This window comes from Salvia miltiorrhiza, chromosome 5, assembly GCF_028751815.1.
Source record: "Salvia miltiorrhiza cultivar Shanhuang (shh) chromosome 5, IMPLAD_Smil_shh, whole genome shotgun sequence".
Classification (NCBI taxonomy): domain Eukaryota; kingdom Viridiplantae; phylum Streptophyta; class Magnoliopsida; order Lamiales; family Lamiaceae; genus Salvia; species Salvia miltiorrhiza.
Genome location: NC_080391.1, coordinates 41,987,804 through 41,996,293, shown reverse-complemented (window position 1 = coordinate 41,996,293; position 8,490 = coordinate 41,987,804). Strand labels below are relative to the sequence as shown.

General features: G+C 44.3%; 1 non-coding gene across 1 annotated transcript; it reads left to right on the top strand.

Annotated features, from left to right (window-relative positions):
- The first annotated feature begins 5,551 nt into the window (after positions 1 to 5,551).
- Positions 5,552 to 5,657, top strand: LOC130987320 (small nucleolar RNA R71). Its single transcript, XR_009089708.1, has one exon. It is a non-coding gene; the product is annotated as a small nucleolar RNA R71 (small nucleolar RNA).
- Positions 5,658 to 8,490: the final 2,833 nt, after the last annotated feature.

Genomic DNA, 8,490 nt, shown 5'->3' with positions numbered 1-8,490 from the left:
AATGCTACTTATCTTATGGAATAAGAATCTTGTTAAAACCGAAGAGCCTCTCTCTCTTCGTCATTTCTCATCATTTTCGGCCCTTCAACTTCTTCTCTCTCCCTCACGACATTCTCTCTCTCCTCCATTGGAGACTAAGCTCGAAGCTTCAAGAAGATTTGTTGAGTTATAACTTGAAGAAATCGATAAAAGACGCCCTTTTTCTTGAAACTCTTTGAGTAAGTGTTCTGATCCTTTAAGTCTAGACTTGCTGTGAGAAGTTGTGGTGATATGTGTGAGTAATAAGATGTTTTAAGCATGAGAAACTTCCCCTTCTCCTTTCTTCTTCATTTTCGAAAAACTTGGGTTCGTATCCTGTAAAAATCCTTCTTTTCTTAAATGGAGATGAGAAATGTGTTATATATGTTGCTTTGTGTGTTATGTGATGCTTTGAAATGATTAACGTGTATTTTGCAAAACCGAGTCTTGAGATATGAGTTTTTACAAAAATTAGTTAAGATAAGATTTTGGGAAAAATCTGTAAAGTGATGTCTGGCATGATGTTTTGATGTTGAGTAAGAACTTGTGATAGGATTAACGTGTTTTTGATGATTTTAGAGTTTGTAGAGTTCGTGAGTAAGTTATGATGATGTGTGATAAGTTTTTATGTTTTGAGTGTTTGATGATGTTTGAGAATGAAAAAGTTGATGAGTTTTCGAGTTGCTCTTGACTACACCGTTCTGTCTTGAGTCTTGCTCTACTCGGAATCGAGAAGTCATTCCTCGGGAATGCCAGAAAAATCGTTTCCCCGCTGGCACGCCAGAGGATTTATTTCCCCACTGCCCTGTCAGTGAGTTCGATTCCTCTGAGTTCGATTCCTCTGAGTTCGATTCCTCTGAGTTCGATTCCCCTGAGTTCGATTCCCCTGAGTTCGATTTCTCTGACGTTTGATTCCTCTGGCGACAGAGAGTTCGCCATGCCTCTGGCATTTCTCCACTGCTCTGCCAGAGAGTTCATGATTTCGCTGCCTTGGCAAGTTGATTCCTCTGCCCTGGCGAGTATTTTTCCACTATTTCGCCGAGCGGTTCCGCTCCGCTCGGCTGAGTTTTCCCACTCTGACCACCGAGCGTTTCTCTGCTCTGGTCCCCGAGTCAAACTTGTGTTTGTTTACTTGTGATGTGTTTATAAGTGAGTTGTATGCTTAAGTGTTTATGCATGCCTATGTGCTTGATTACTTTTAATCTAGCCCTTGAGTGTTATGTTGAGAATAAGATTAGAGTTTTTGTCATAGAGTTGAGTGATTAGACGGAGATAAGCTGAGAATATTTATGATGAGTGTTATTATAAGATTAGGGTTAAGCTTTTTGTGAGGAAGTTTCTAACTAGTTCCTCACTTGTCGCATGCACTACTCCGAGGTTACGACTACAGAGACCAGTCGAGGACGTAAGTGAAGATCTTCCCGAGTACCACCTCCAGTAAGCCGAGCACTACAGGTGGGCAGTATGTTGAGAATATGTTGAGTATGAGATTATACCGAGTTTTTCTGAAATGATTTATTGATGTTATGAGCTTATCAAATGTTGAGTTAAAATGATGTTTATGAACTGTTTGACTTGCCAATATTTCTGATGATGAACTTGTATGTTACCCTCTACTGATGAGACGAATTCGGATCCTGCCACAAGCGGGGTTGTGTACACAGAGGTGACTGTGAGCCGTCTTCGGGTCGGCCGGTCACGGTGCTTGAGAAGGAGGCCTACTTCTCAGTACCTTGGTTATGATGATGAGTTGTAGATGCGGTACATACATGTTGATTATTCTTGTCTGCAGACTCTGATTTATGATGTTTGATTATGAAAACTGCATACACAGCTTCTTTGACGTTAACTTAATTTCTGTGTATTGCTGATGTTATGGCAAGCTTCAAACATATAGCTCTAAGAGCACTTTTCTTGTCTTTCGGCGCCTGCCCACTGAGTATTATGTACTCACGCCCTGCATATATTTCTAAATGTGCAGGTTAAGCATGGACGGAGGATGGCGTGGTGTTGGCGGGGATCGTTGTTTCGAGTGATCACCTTTTGATGCCTTTTCGCCTCTATGGCAGCATGATGTTTTTGAAGTTGTTCTTGACTTACTTAAGAAATATACTCTCGGCTATATGTCTCCATACATATAGTTCGATCACCTTTTGTTGTGTAACTCTGTATATATTAGAATCCTTGTACATTTTTGAACTACGACATTTGTTATGTTGACACCAAACTCCGATGCTTGACTTTTATAGAAATGTCGATGTTTATAATCTAGAAGAGTGATAAAGTTATTACGAGTTGTTTATGCTTCCGCACAAAAACGAGATTAGTTTTCCAACCTTTGTTTCCTTCTTTCATATAGTCGTATCGATACCCGGTCTATGCTATCAATGGCTAGGCGGCGGGCTGCGACAGAGTGGTATCAGAGCAGGTTCGTCTGCTCTGAGTATGTTTCTTGACTAAGTCGAACTTTGCTAGCACTTATCCCTAAAAGGAGTCCTAGTCTAAATTTGAATCTTAGGCTAGATGAGAGTTTTCTTTGAAACGACACCCCAACATCCCCATCTCCGCCTGCTTACCGAGGTAAGGGTTCTTGATGTTCATGATGTTCTTGATGTTTTTGATGTTCTTTACTGCTTCTATGATGAGTTTTCAAGCTTGTTTTCACTAATGAGTTAACGAATTGGTTTAATGATGGAACTGCTTGAGGAGATGGAGTATGACATGAGACAACAATTGTTCCTTTATGGAGAGATTTTGAGACAACGAATGTTCCTTTTATGGGGAGATTTTGAGGCTAGTATAGCCGTGGCACCACCGTACCAAATGAGAACGAGTATGTTGTTGATTGAGGAATACCAGGCAAGTGCTACGTCCACTTTTGATAAACACGATGTTATTATTACAGGATGCAGAGTCGAGAGGATACAGCGATGCAAAGACGATATCGCGAGGCGATGCGCAATTGGTTCAGGACTACTGGACCGAGGGAGGGCGATACGCTCGGAGAATTCCTAGCGCGTAACCATAGTCGCTAGATGGAGGCTACTTCTTGCGGCATCGGCGAGGCTGAGGCCATTATGCACTTGATTCCGCAGCTCCCTTCGGAGTGGCAAGAGTGGGCAGCTTCGTTAGTACCCCACTACATCTTTCAGAATGATTTCGGACGCTACTTGGGCGCCGACTTCCGCGGGTTCATTGCGATGATTAGTTATGAAAGATAAAGATAACAAACAACACAGACACAATCCAGAATCGCCAATGAACCACTATCAACATGCGATGCACTTAAAAACAAGCAAGAAAACAAGACAAGGGGACCATTCGCCCCAACACACGAAAGCCCAAGAACACAACAAGAAAAACACCCACAGGAATTACAAATACCAACAAACACCCCCCCCACACACTTAAAATCTGGCACTGTCCTCAGTGCAAACAAAAAGAAGGGTGAAAGAGGAAACTTCCCTAAATACCGATCCAGTGGTGAGTCTGTAGTGTCCCACGATGTCTGCCCAACTCTCATCCCTAGAACATCCAGTCTCCAACGCAACAACCTGCACCAACAACAGAAACAACAAAACACAACACAAACAAAACGAACGAAAAACGAAACAAGAAAAGCAAGAAACATGGGTTGCCTCCCATGCAGCGCTAGTTTTTAAGTCGCCAGCCCGACTAAGAGAACCCCTTAACCAAAATCCGATTGAAGCTCCAGCTGCCTTAGCGCCCTTGTAAACACATCTTCTTGAATTGCAGCTGCAGGTCCTCCAAATGAGTCATCCATGCTCATATCCGGGGATGGCCCTCTATCCACACATCCAACGAAATTGAGTGACCCAACCTCATCAAGCTTCTCTTCCAATAGCAAAGCACACAGAAGGCCTTGCTCTTTATCATCTTCCTCTTGCAGCTTATCTAAGAATTCTTGCTCAATCTCACTTTCATCTTGCAGGTTAGCATGAAATTCTTCCACGATCTCGTCCTCCTCCTGCAGCTTATTAAGGAATTCATGCACAATATAGTCCTCATCCAAAGCATCAAATGTTTCAACATGAGCAAATTTGAATTAAGGGAGTGGGGGTAGTAGGTTTTTTTATCAAAAACTGAGAATGTTACCGCTCTACCTGCCCCTACCATACTTACAGTTCCCATACCCACATCGATGCGAGTATGGGTGGTAGCCATAAAGGGTTGGCCAAGTAGCACGAGATGCCCATTCTCGCCTCTAATCCCTTTTCCCACATCAAGGACAACAAAATCAGCCAAGACCCTAATCCCCCTCACAACCACCTCAACATCCTCAACAAGGCCTCGTGGGCTGCTAATGGAGCCGTCAGCTAGCTCTATCTTAATATTTGTGCATTTCAGCTCTTTATTTCCCAATTTCTCAAAAATATCAAGCGGCATCAAATTGACTGCCGCGCCCAAATCAAGCATTCCCAAAACCTTTTCAACCCCACCTAAGCTAATATCAAAAATAAAGCTACCTGGATCTCCTTGCTTGGGTGGTGGTTGGTCTGGTGCAACAGTGACAGGTGGCAGTGGCTCACTGGAGCATTGGGTAGCCTTGATTGTTTGCACGGTTTTGCTTCTCCATTTCCCCGTGGGTATTGGGGCATTTTCCTTGATTACCGCCACGACATGAGCTTGATGCGGCTGTTGGTCCTGGTTTGGGAACTTCCCCGTTGGTTGTTCTTGCTGCAGCTGATTCAAGGCTCCTGTTAATTGCCCCACTGTAGTCTCGAGGCGCTTGATGGTAGCACTCTGAGCCTCCATCGCCTGTTTGCTAGCTTGCATGAAAGCTTGCATCTGATCTTCAAATATGGGACCTGGAGGTTGGTGCTGCTGAGGTGGGTAGAGTTGCTGCGGTGGCTGCTGTTGCTGATATGGTTGAGGGTAATGTTGCTGCTGAGGAAATGGGGGCTGTTGTTGAGCTGGGTAGAACTGCTGCTGGTTCTGATACCCCAATTGCTGTGGAGGTCGGGGGAGCTGATTGCCTTGGTTTGATCCCGACCCTTGGCCAGGAGCTTGGTTCCTCCATCCTGAATTCTGCTCATTTCTCCAACCCGAGTTGGAGCTTTGTTGCCCTTGATTAAAGATGGGCCTCTGTTCAAATTGAGGCCTCCCCGGGTAGCCCTGAGCAGCATATACCTCTGCTCCTCCTTCAGGTGTGAATTCCCCCATTCGATGGCACACGTTGGTTCCATGACCAAAATCGCCACATATGCCACATCTTTCTGCTGGTGGCACGTGAACTGGTGGGGCCTCTGCTTGGTTCATTCTGAGGTGTTGTACTTGCCTCATCAAGTCCGCTACTTGCTTCTGAAGTTCATTGTTGGGAGCTACTGCATTGGCTTCAACCCTCCTTCCTCTAACTGATTTCTGTTGAGAACTCGCGGCAAGTGTGTTGAAGATCTCCTTAAGCTCATCAGCTATCTTTCGGGCAATGTTGCCCCTCGCTGTACTGTCCACCATAAACTATGCCGTCTGAATCAATCCGTCATAGAAGAACTGCATCAACATGACGGGTGCTAACTGATGCTGTGGGCACTGGCGGAGGAGCTCTTGGAATCTCTCCCAAGCCTCGTGGAGAGGCTTATCAGCTTCTTGCATGAAGTTCATTATCTGGCTCCTAATCTCCTGTGTCTTGTGACTAGGATAGTACTTGAGCATGAACTTCTCACATGCCTCTCCCCATGTGGTGATGGAGCTCGGCGGCAGGGACAGTAACCACGTCCTAGCTCGGTCTTTGAGTGCATAAGGTAAGCACTTGAGTCTCAACTGATCCTCGGTGAGTCCCAACAGTGGGAAGGTTTGCACTTGAGAGCAGAAGTCACGGATAAACTGTAAGGCGTCTGATTTATGCTTAATTGTGCTAAATTTTTGGGTTTATATAAGCTTTATTTTAAGAGAATCTTCTGGAAATTGGTGCGTTTTATGGCTTGTTTGATGCTTCGCAGGAGGATTAGGTTTTTAGATGGAAGAATATAATTTTGGAGATTTCGGGGCTAAAGAGGGTGTTTTTAGCATAACTCTGTAGCCAGACCAGAGAAGTCAGCTGAAGACCCGCGTCAGAGAAATCAGAGGAATCGAAGCGCAAGAGGAATCACCAGTCAGAGAAGTCGCTAGTCAAAGGAATCGAGAAGCCAGAGCAGAGGAATCACCTATTCGTTTACCAAGAAGCGCCAGCATCAGAGAAGTAAAGTCCAGCGCTCAATAGTCAGAGAAGCCAGAGAAATCGCCGTTCCTCTGGCGATAGCAGAGAATTCACCGTTCCTCTGGCGAATGCCAGAGAGATCATCATTCCGCTGGCAAACCATTTCTCTGGCGAGGTCAGGGAAATCATCCATTCCTCTAGCGAGAGCTGCGAAGTTGGCGAGAGTAGGAGTGTTTTCCAGAAGCGTGCATCCAGCTGGAAGTTGCCTTATTTTGCACGATTCTATTGCCTTTAGAATTCTTCTTTGCATGGCAACTTCCGTGGTGATCCTTAAGAATTTGAAGTCTATAAATAGGGCCATACTTTTCATTGTAATAATCAATCTTTTGCCCTAGTTTTAGACGCCATCTTTGAGATCTGTTGGCATCCGAAGCTTAGGATTTACTTGCTTTCATAGTTGTTCATAGTTTCGAGTTTTTATTGTTCTAAGTTAGATTTCAATTTCGTTTTTAGTTTAGTTTCTTGGATTGTGATTGAGTGACACAATTACACGTTCAAGACAATTACGGTATTTCGTATTTCAATTCAAGTTATTTTCGTTTAATCATGTTTATGCTTTTCGTTATTGTTTATGCTTTCTTTTCAATTATGCAATTTAAATTATGCACTTTAGTTTCATGCCTAGATTAGAAGTCTTTAAATTTACAAGTATTTAATTTCTTAAGTTAGGTTTAATTCGAGTTGTTTAAATTATTGCCTAGGTTAAGTTTAAGTTCAATTTACGTTTAAGTTTAAGATACGTTTTTAAATCAAAACCTTTACTGCTTTCTTTTATTGCTTTTTCTTACGATATTACTGACAGCCCTTAAAGACTTTCCTTGAGAGATGACACTGGGTCAGCTTACCATCGCTAGGATGTCCTTGTTCTATTGCAAGTCAACTTAGAGGTGTTTCTAGTTGAGTCAAATTTTGGCGCCGTTGCCGGGGAGAGTTTTAGGCGTTTTAGTTGTGTCGTTTTATTTGCTTTATTTAATTTCCAGTTTTTACGTTTTTGTTTTTACTTTTCTTTTCTTTCCACCCGGTGCGTTTCACCCGTGTGTTAAGTGTTGTGTATGCAGGGACGCCGTAGTCGGAAAAGAAAATTAACGTCCCCGCTGGGTAACACTCGAACACGTACTAGAGCAAACGCATTATACTCTGACTCTGATTCCGAGGATAGCGCTGCAAGCCTCGCCAATTCCAGCTCTGACTCCGATCTTGACGTTCCAGAGCAAACCGTAGTAGAGGAGGCATCCAGCTCTGACCAGCCAGAGCACACGACAGCCACGGCAAAACACACTAAAGAGGAAGAGGCCAGCTCCGCCAATTTTTGCACCAAGCAGAATTTAAACAAGGAAAAGAAGGAGATGGCTCAGAACACGGAATATATGGGAGACTTCACCAGGCCGGTAATTGGAGATACCAACACGTCGGCAATCGTGCTCCCCACTGTTGTGAGAAACTACAATCTCAAACCCAACGACTCGAATTTGCTGCCGGTGTTCCACGGGATGCCAAGCGAGGATGCTCTGCAATTCATCCAAGACTTTTGCACATAAGTGCAAACGATTCCTCTGCTTAGCCTCACGGAGGACCAACTCAAGCTCAAGTGTTTCCCCTATGCACTTAAAGACCGGGCCAGGACGTGGATGCTCTCTCTGCCGCCCAACTCTATCACTACGTGGGGAGATGCTTGTGAAAAATTTATGCTGAAATACTACCCAAGCCACAAAACACAGGAGCTGAGAACAAAAATAATGGAGTTCACCCAAGGAGCGGATGAGCTTTTGCATGAAGCTTGGGAGAGATATGAAGAACTCCTCCGTCAATGCCCTCAACATCAATTCACGAATGTTATGTTGATGCAGTTCTTCTACGATGGGTTAGTGCAAACTGCCCAATTTATGGTGGACAGCACGGCAGGAGGAAACATAGCTCGGAAGACTGCGGTAGATCTGAAAGAGATTTTCAAGACCTTGGCCGAAAACTCCCAACAGAAGTCAGTCCGTGGACGGAGAGTGGAGGCTAGTGCCGTGACAAATCAGTTCGAGATGCAGCAACAATTGGCTTCGATTATGCGAGAAGTTCAACAGCTCAAGATGGAAAAGATGGAAAATTCTCCAGTTCAGAGCTCAGCGCCGCCGATGACAACTCAACCGAATCCAGCTCTGCCAATGTCAACTCCGCAGAACCCAGCCATACAGTATGTTGAGCCGTGTGGTATCTGTGGAGATTTCAGCCATGGAGCTAGTGAGTGCCATAGAATGGGAGAGTTT